Here is an 8,647-nt window from a genome sequence, read left to right on the forward strand (position 1 = left end):
TGACACACCCATTCCAACCAGGTCACACCTATTCCAACAAGGCCACACCTTCAGATGGTGCCACTCCCTGGTCCAAGGATATACAAACCATCACAGTATGTATACATATATGTAGCTATAGAGTATTGTATATACATGTACCTATATGTACATGTACAGCTATAAGGTATGTACTTAGGGAGATCTATATATATATTCTCTCATACTCATTACAACACACTGCCAAGAAAATAAATCTAAAACAGAAAAAAACCCACACAAACAAAACCAAAGGCCCTCATTTTGAGAAATAAAACATACATCTTCAATATAATTAGAGCTGAACTAAATTAAAATATTAATCAACTCCCTTTAGACTTATTTTTATGTTATATGTATGAGAGGTTTGCCTGTATATACACCATATGTGTATGTGTGCCCGGTACCCTAAGTAGTAGAAGTGGCTTTGGAGGCCTTGGAACTAGAGTTACAGATGACTGTGAACTAACATTTGGGTACTTGGAACAGAACCTAAGTCTGCTGGAAGAGCAGTATGTGTTCCTAACCACTGAGCCATCTCTCCTGCCCTTAATCACCTCTTCATGACGATCAATAAAAACTTTCCACAAGAAAACCCTGGAATGTTCTTCCCACTCCTCCCATTTCACATTTTACACACAAACACCATAAACAGAGAGAGAGAGAGAGAGAGAGAGAGAGAGAGAGAGAGAGAGAGAGAGAGAGAGAACGAATGAATCCCTGATACTTTCTGCAAGGCCAAATATCCATGGCCAAGAAGTGAACTCTAACAATATAGAGAGAGGAGCCAAAGTGCATTCCCTTGGCGTTCTGCAAACCCTACTGGATCTCTCTCAACTCCTTAATGCCATGTCCTAGTAAAATGTTCTGAAGAAAATGTTGATAAAAGAAACCCTGTGCTTTATAAAGGCTAATTAACAGGTCATTCACCTGCAGAGTAACTTTATGCCTGTTATCCACTCCTCTTTGGGCAAAACATTAAAACCAAAAGAACCTGAAATGTAAGAAAATGAGGTGAACCCCACCCAAGAGCTTTGTGCTACCGTGGCCTCCCCTGCCCTCAGCCTTGTACAGAAAAAAAGTGTTAATGTCACTAAACATTGAAGGGACACTGTTGGAAGTATAAATCAAGAAAAGTTGACATTTTCAGATCAGTGTCTCTTCCATAAACTTTTCCTACAGAAAGCACACACGTGTGCTGTAAAGAATTACAAAAGTGATTTCATGGAAGATATAGGAAACCAGCCAGATTCCTAAGAATAGGAAGCTATTTAAACAGCCCATGATACAGCTACTCAATACCATCCTGAACAACAATGCAAAAAGATACATGGCTCCCTACAAGCACGATCATGGACACCCTTTTAAGATGCATTGTCAAGCGGGGCAGTGGTGGCACATGCCTTTAATCCCAGCACTTGGGAGGCAGAGGCAGGTGGATTTCTGAGTTCTAGGCCAGCCTGGTCTACAGAGTGAGTTCCAGGACAGCCAGGGTTACACAGAGAAACCCTGTCTTGAAAGACCAAAAACAAAACAAAACAAAACAAAACAAAACAAAACAGCATACAAATAGAATAAGGTATTATGTAATATCATAAAATACATAGCCAAGCTCAGCAGACTCTTGCCTAAATTTACCTCTTTACCCTAAATTATATTTTCCTCTACTACAAAAGTCTCTAAAAGACTCTTCAACCTACAGCTATTTCTTCTTATAGTTACTCCAGTGCTTCTTTTTTTTTTTAATTTACTTATTTTTTTTTTTTTGGTTTTTCGAGACAGGGTTTCTCTGTATACCCCTGGCTTTCCTGGAAATCACTCTATAGACCAGGCTGACCTAGAACTCAGAGATCCGCCTGCCTCTGCCTCCCAAGTGCTGGGATTAAAGGCGTGCACCACCACGCCCGGCTACTCCAGTGCTTCTAAAGGACATAATTATTGCTACATTGGGTTGGGCTTGGGGGTTCTGTTGTGGGGGTTTTCCCAGTGATTCTGTGTGTGTGTGTGTGTGTGTGTGTGTGTTTGTAGTGTGTGGTATGTGTGGTGTGTGTGTGCGTGTGGTGTGTGTGGTGTGTGTGTGTGGTGTGTGTGTGTGTGTGTGTGTGTGTGTGTGTGTTGGTGTGTGGTGTGTGGTGTGTGTGTGTGTACATACTCCAGGTGTCCCGTCTCCACAGGAGTTCTCATTGGGGTTAGTAAGGATAAGATCTGGGGCTGGCCACAGACAGCTCAGAGGCTAAGGAAGCTTGAAGAGTGAGCCTACTGAACTGCGCTTCTACACTGAGAACCATGTAAAGGCAGGCTGAGAGAATCAACTCCACAGCACTGCCCTCTGACTTCCACACATGTACCAGGGCACCAATGCGTTCTCTGGCCCTCACTTCTACTCTCTCACACTCAAATAAATAAATAAGTACATTTTGATAAATTCTCATATTGGGCTAGGGAAATAATTTGATCAGCAATGCACTTGCTCTAAGCACCCAGTAAAAAGGCCAGAGATGGTGTCAGTGAACCTGCAATCCCAGTGCTGGAGATAGAGACAGGAAATCCCCTCAGAATTCTGTTCCTACAAGATCCTGTTTCAAAAAATAAGGTGAAGGATACCAAGAAAAACACCTAACATTGTCCTCTGGCTTCCAAAACACACACACCTTCTAATAAATAAATAAATAAATAAATAAATAAATAAATAAATAAATAGAGTAAAATCCCATTTTAACATCCAAAAACTTCATGAATTGTAACAGGGGAAAAAAATCGAAGTCTGCCCCACAAGTCAAAAATCTTAAATTCAAGTCTCAGTGCACTACTATCCCCAGAACCTGGGTATGTCCTAAACAATTCTCTTTTACAACTCTGAGCCTCATCTGTTTTCCTCCTGTGTAGTCTAGGTACGTACGATGTACTGACTGAAAGGTGTTCACGTTACACTGCTTAAATATGGCCGCCTGAAAGCACTTGTCAGTCCTGACACTGTAGAAAGGTTTGTCTCTGTTAGTGTTTTATCCAAGAGATCCGTGAACAAGTTCCTTGGAGTTCTGCTCACTCTTCCAGCACCATTCCTCTACTAACCATGGCTTGGAATTCAGTGAGAATAAAGATGAAGTAGCTGTAAACTGAGCGTCAAAGCCAGAGCCTGAGGGTCTGCCCTTTGGACAGGCCTGTGGACAAGCGCACAGAGAATGAAGCTCAAGTTTCTACGCAGAGATCAGAGATGGTCAGTTTGTAATATTTCCACACAGGAGGGATATTCTTCATCAAATTCTCCTCTTAAAAGCAACAGAGGATGTCACTGGGGAATAGAGTGCTTCCTTGCAAGCACGAGGCACTGACCTTAAAACCTTGTAGAAAAAAAAAAAAAAGTAACATAAGCTAACAATTTTACTCCCCAGCTTCTCTGTTCACCCCCACCTTGCTGCATACATTTGCGCATTTGTTTTTTGGTTTATAGCTATTGACTCTTAGAGTCCTGCTAGGGCAAGAACTTCACAGAAAGAGTTCTGAACCAAACTTAGGAGGTACAGAACCATCTAGCAGTTAGAAACAAGAAAAAGCTAGCTGGGCAGGTGAGCGTAAATGACTACACCACTCTCAACCATTCCAGATCCACCTCAGCAATGCCGGCCTCTCTTGCCCTTCCTCCCATGTAATTTAATCTTACCCCTAAGACTATTAGACAAACGGCTTACAAGACCTCAAACTCAACTCGTATCAAAGCAAAGATGGACAAAATTCTTATCAGTGTCATGAGAAAGAATTTGCTGGTGTTCAAAGAAATCCGTCTTTATCTGAGAAACAAAGCCAACCTGTCTGCCATATTGGACTGAATCTCTCACCCAGTTTCTTTCCCAAGACCACTGACATTATCCAAATGAGGACATTGGCTGGGGTCCATTAGGTCCAGGCAGCTTCACACCAGGTGCATCTTCACACCAGGTGCACAAGAGAGGTCAGGCAGGTACATTAAGGACAGGAAGTCTTCTCCTTGCTAATCAACAGGATAAAGGTGATTAAGCAGGAATTATTTTTCAATGACCTATATAATTTCATCAGAGCTGCTATGGCTATTAGCTGAAAGCAGCTGACTTCCTAATGAGATGAACTTGATAGCAGGGCCCTCCCAGAGCAGCCCACAGAGTAGTAGGCCCCATCTAAAGAAAGCAACAATTGGTCTGCCATATCCCCCCGCCCACCCCACCCCCTTCCTCCTCCTGAGAACAGCCTGTCTTCATTTGGAGCTCTTTTCTCTTAGAGGAGGGGATGTGGTACTCCCTGCGCCTGGATGGCTAGGGCTGCAATACCTGTAGAATGGTTGACACCTGATCTGTCAAGTACAGGAGGCTAAAGCCAACCTGGGCTAATTCTCAGCACCCACTCACAGGAGTCCCAAAACTCCAAGCAAACACAGTAGCTGTCACCACCAACACCTCACCCACCCGAGCTTAAAATAAAACAATAGCTAGCTAACCTCGCAGGAGTGGGGTTAACAAGGGAGCTTTGTTGAAACCAGGGAAAACATGCACACGCACACGCGCACATACATTCATACATACACACTGATAACCATAACTCAAATTCAGTTTCATCAGAGAATTTATGAAATTGAGCAACAGTCACCCAACAATAAATTCCTCACAGCAGGACAGTGCTGCAAGCCCAGTGGCACCGCCTCTGTCTCTGGTGTATGCCAGGAAAGGTTTGGAGAGGAAGACAGAGCCAGATCTCATCGTCCCTGCCAATTATTCCTGGGGGACCCAGGCGCTGCGACCCAAGGGACTGAGAAAAGAGGTGGAGAGCCTGATGACTTCTTCCTCCGTCAAAACAAGCTGGCCTTCTTCTCCCAGGGTTGATACTGAGTAACGTCGCCTGCAGGAGCCCCCAGCGTCCCGGGCAGTCATAGGACTTCAGGCTGGAACCTTCCCAGCCGTCCTACCAGTCCTCTCTCCAAAACCTGCTCCTGCCACCCAGCAGGATGCAGGAAGGAGGTTCTCGGGACAGTCTCTTCCTCCTCCAACACCCTAAAATAAAATAAAAGCAATCCTTCAAGCACAGATTTCTTACCTGCGTGCGGCCGCGGATCCTCCTGCCACGCAGTGTCCCCTCGACAGTCAGAAAGTTTGTGCGGCAGTCCCGGGTGCGGGAGAACAACCGAGCCTCCAGCGCACAGGGCACAACAGAAGACTGAGCCAGCTCCTCCGGGCCTAACACCCAACTCCAGGCGCCCGGGCAGCTGCCCTCGGGCGTCTGGGCGCGGTGACCTCCAGCCCTGGCTTCAACTCAGTCTGAGGACCCGGGGACAAATCACCCAGCTAGAGAAGGTCGGGGCACAACTTTTCTCCAGCACGTCAGCGGGTGACAGAGCTTCGCAGGTCTCGGGCTGGTCCGGAGGAGTCTGGGCGAGGAGGTGGCAGGGGCGGGGCCCAACCTGCCGAGCGACTCAGGGGCCCCGCCCCCAGGGCCTCCACCGCCTCCGACCCCGCCCCCAGCAAGCCCCGCCCTGTCGCCCAGACCCGCCTCCGCCAGGTGCTCTGGAGACTCGGATTGCGCGACTACAGTGCGCACCGGTTTCCTAGGTGAAGAGGGCGGAGCCTCTGCGAGAAAGTTTCCACCGAAACTTGAACTGGAGCGCTGTGGAGGACGCCTCGCCCTTGGGGGCTCGCCTCTCTGGCGAACTTCATCCCTCCTCCCGCGCCACGCCTGACAGGCAGGCACGCCCGGCTGGTTTCTAGGGTTTTCTGAGGAAAGGAAGCTGCACACCGCGACGCGCGGACGTCTTAGATTTCCCACTTCCAGAAGGTTTGAATGCGGAGCCATACGCATCGCCCCACGCGGATTCCCTTCGCCTGGTCTCGTCTTCCTCAGATATTTGAACTTTAACATGACAGGACAGTCCCAGTAGATCTGAGGCAAAAGATGAACGTGATCTCCTTTTACTGGACTGGAAAACTCGCCTGAATGAACAGGAGGCCATTTGGTCCCAGCAAGGAAGCAAGAGTTGCAGTTTTGCAGTTTAGTTTCTTAGGGGTACTTTTAGCCGTTCGGACCTTATTTGTGAGCTTGAGGGTATTGCATAGGTGTGTGTCGTTCATTCACTGGCAACTGTCCCCACTGCCACCCTACCTCCAGCCAAAAAGAAAGGGCTGTTTAACATGAACAGTCCTTGGCAAGGATGAAAGTTCGCGACTCGGAGCTCAGAAGAATGGAGAACAGCAGGGAGGTGGTGGCCCTTTGGCACTGTGTAGTACCTTACCCTCTTCCAGGGCCCAACCCTCGACCTGGGGCGACCTTTGCCTAAGGACTGAGAGCAGCATACCACGCCAGCTCTCCCCTTCAGTCTCCACGCCCTATGTGCTTGGACAGCCTGTCCCGGCTCTGCTTCCTGTACTTTAAATCCCATAGGAGGTATTTGAATCTTGGTTAGCAGCTCTCTTGCTATTTGCATTGCCCTGTGGTTAGTGTGGCTGAAACTTGAATTGAGTCCTCCTCCCAGCGGATGGGGCTACACCACAGTCTGCGAAAACGGATGTGGAGGTTTTCCACCACAGCATCCTACTGGCGCCTCACCAAATCCTGCTTCTGAGGAAGAGTCTTCCTTTGTTCTGCATGAATGACATCCGGAGATAACCAAAATCGGGCAGATCTAGTTTTCTAATTTTCCTTGCACCCATAGCAACTGGATGATACGAACTTCATGCTTTCTCCCACTACCTGTACATCACCACCACCACCACCATGCCCGAATCACCAACTTTCACTTTTGCCGCCTGATAAAAAATGGTTCCTGAATATAAATCGGGGGTGGGGGGGGGCACGGAATAAGAGAGTAGGGTTTTGCGCACAGCAGGTCACAGGTCTGCTCTGCAAATCATTCCTTTACTCAACAAATACCCATTGGGTAACTTTTGTTTGTCAAGCACTCTTGGGGGTGTTGAAGAACAAAAACATTAACAGTCTCAACAATTATAAAGTAAGCATTTTCTCAAATGTCATGAGCACCCACAGTGGTGCACTTTACTGTCAGAAGGCCAAAGCAAATGGGCAATTGATAATGAACTGTGAACCAAAATGAACCTTCCCTCTTTTTAAGTTGATATAAGTATTTTGTTATAGTAATAAAAGGTCAAATAACACAATTAGTAATAGTTAGCCTTTCAAAATAGATTTTTCCTTCCCAGTGTTATTCCTGTATACTCTCTTTGGCTGAACTATATACATAATATTAAGACACTGAAATTAGACTTCTTTAATGAAAAAGCCAAACATTCCTCACTCTTCCTGCTTTTACTCCCATTTGTAAATGCAGTTATATAGTTTTACCTGTGTTTCTAAATTTGTTCTATTTTAAATACCAGAAATTTTCAGTTCAATGTAAAAGGCAAAGTAATGTTCCTCCATTAACAAATTCTGCCGGGCGGTGGTGGCGCACGCCTTTAATCCCAGCACTCGGGAGGCAGAGGCAGATGGATTTCTGAGTTCGAGGCCAGCCTGGTCTACAGAGGGAGTTCCAGGACAGCCAGGGTTACACAGAGAAACCTGTCTCAAAAAAGCAAAAACAAAAACAAAACAAATCCAGACACACTCTCACACAATCTTATTCAAAGAGCTCATTAGATTATCGACCTTAACATCCATATGAAGAAGTAGAAAAACGCCATCATCTCTGACTAAGGACCCTAAAGTGCAGCAAAGAGAAGCATTCTCCTGGGTGCCTTGAAATCTAAACTAAAAGGACAGGAAATTTACTCCATAGAGTAAATGTAAATTTGTATTATCTTCTAGAATTGAGCTCAGTAACAAACACTGTACATCCTGTTAGAATAATAATCATCCTGCCAAGAAATTGTTCTAACAAACAAACAAAACAAAAGGGTTGTTTTTTGATGATTTCAATTCCTATGGAAATAATCAAGTGGTGAGGCTCCACTTCAGACAAGGTAGACTTTTTCTTAAACTCTTCTAGCATCTACGTATCCTGTGCTTGAATCATCATAGCCCAGGCTATCCATTCAAGTTCCAGGCCTATATTTTCCATTTCTGTGACCCTAATCAAATAAATTCAAGTCTTGTGTTTTAACTTTCTCTTTGAAAAGAGGTAATGATTGTATTTATTTCACTGTGTTGTGACAATATATTTTCACTTCTGAACACAGCTCAGACAGTATAATAAGCAGCCACTAAACATTGTGTTTTCAAGGCAATTTCTAGAAATTTATCAAAAGAAATCATTGTAAATATGTATTATTGGTGGGAAAATTTCATAAACAACTCTCCAATAGGAACTAAGTAAGTTTTGTCCTAACTAGATTTAGTCTACCAAATAGTATGCTCTCAGGATTATGTTTTTAAGTACCTTTAGATCTACAATATACTTATGCAAGTTGTTTGGGGTGCTTTCCCTTGGGGGCAGATAGAACCTGGTACAGGATATATTCATAAGAAAACAGGAGGCCTTTTGATGAATTTCATCATTAGCCATAGGTGTATATGGTCATTAAAAAAAAAAAAACTCTGAAGAGCTCCAGGCTAAAATGTTAACATCAATCACCTTGAAGTACCAGGAGAGCGAGAGATTTTCTTCTTTATATTTACCTTCCTTTTCCCAACTTTCTATAATGAGCATGTATTGCTT

At 44.9% G+C, this 8,647-nt stretch overlaps 1 protein-coding gene across 1 annotated transcript in view; it reads right to left on the bottom strand.

The window, feature by feature from the left end:
- The window catches only part of LOC110291630 (UDP-N-acetylglucosamine transferase subunit ALG13 homolog), an 18,308-nt gene extending 12,851 nt beyond the window's left edge, over window positions 1-5,457 (bottom strand). The window contains exon 1 of the mRNA XM_021158865.2: window positions 5,080-5,457. The gene's annotated coding sequence lies outside the window, so the exon portion shown is untranslated. The remainder of the gene's footprint in view (window positions 1-5,079) is intronic.
- Between the last annotated feature and the right edge of the window lie 3,190 nt (window positions 5,458-8,647).

The sequence above is a fragment of the Mus caroli genome, chromosome 3, assembly GCF_900094665.2.
Source record: "Mus caroli chromosome 3, CAROLI_EIJ_v1.1, whole genome shotgun sequence".
NCBI lineage: Eukaryota > Metazoa > Chordata > Mammalia > Rodentia > Muridae > Mus > Mus caroli.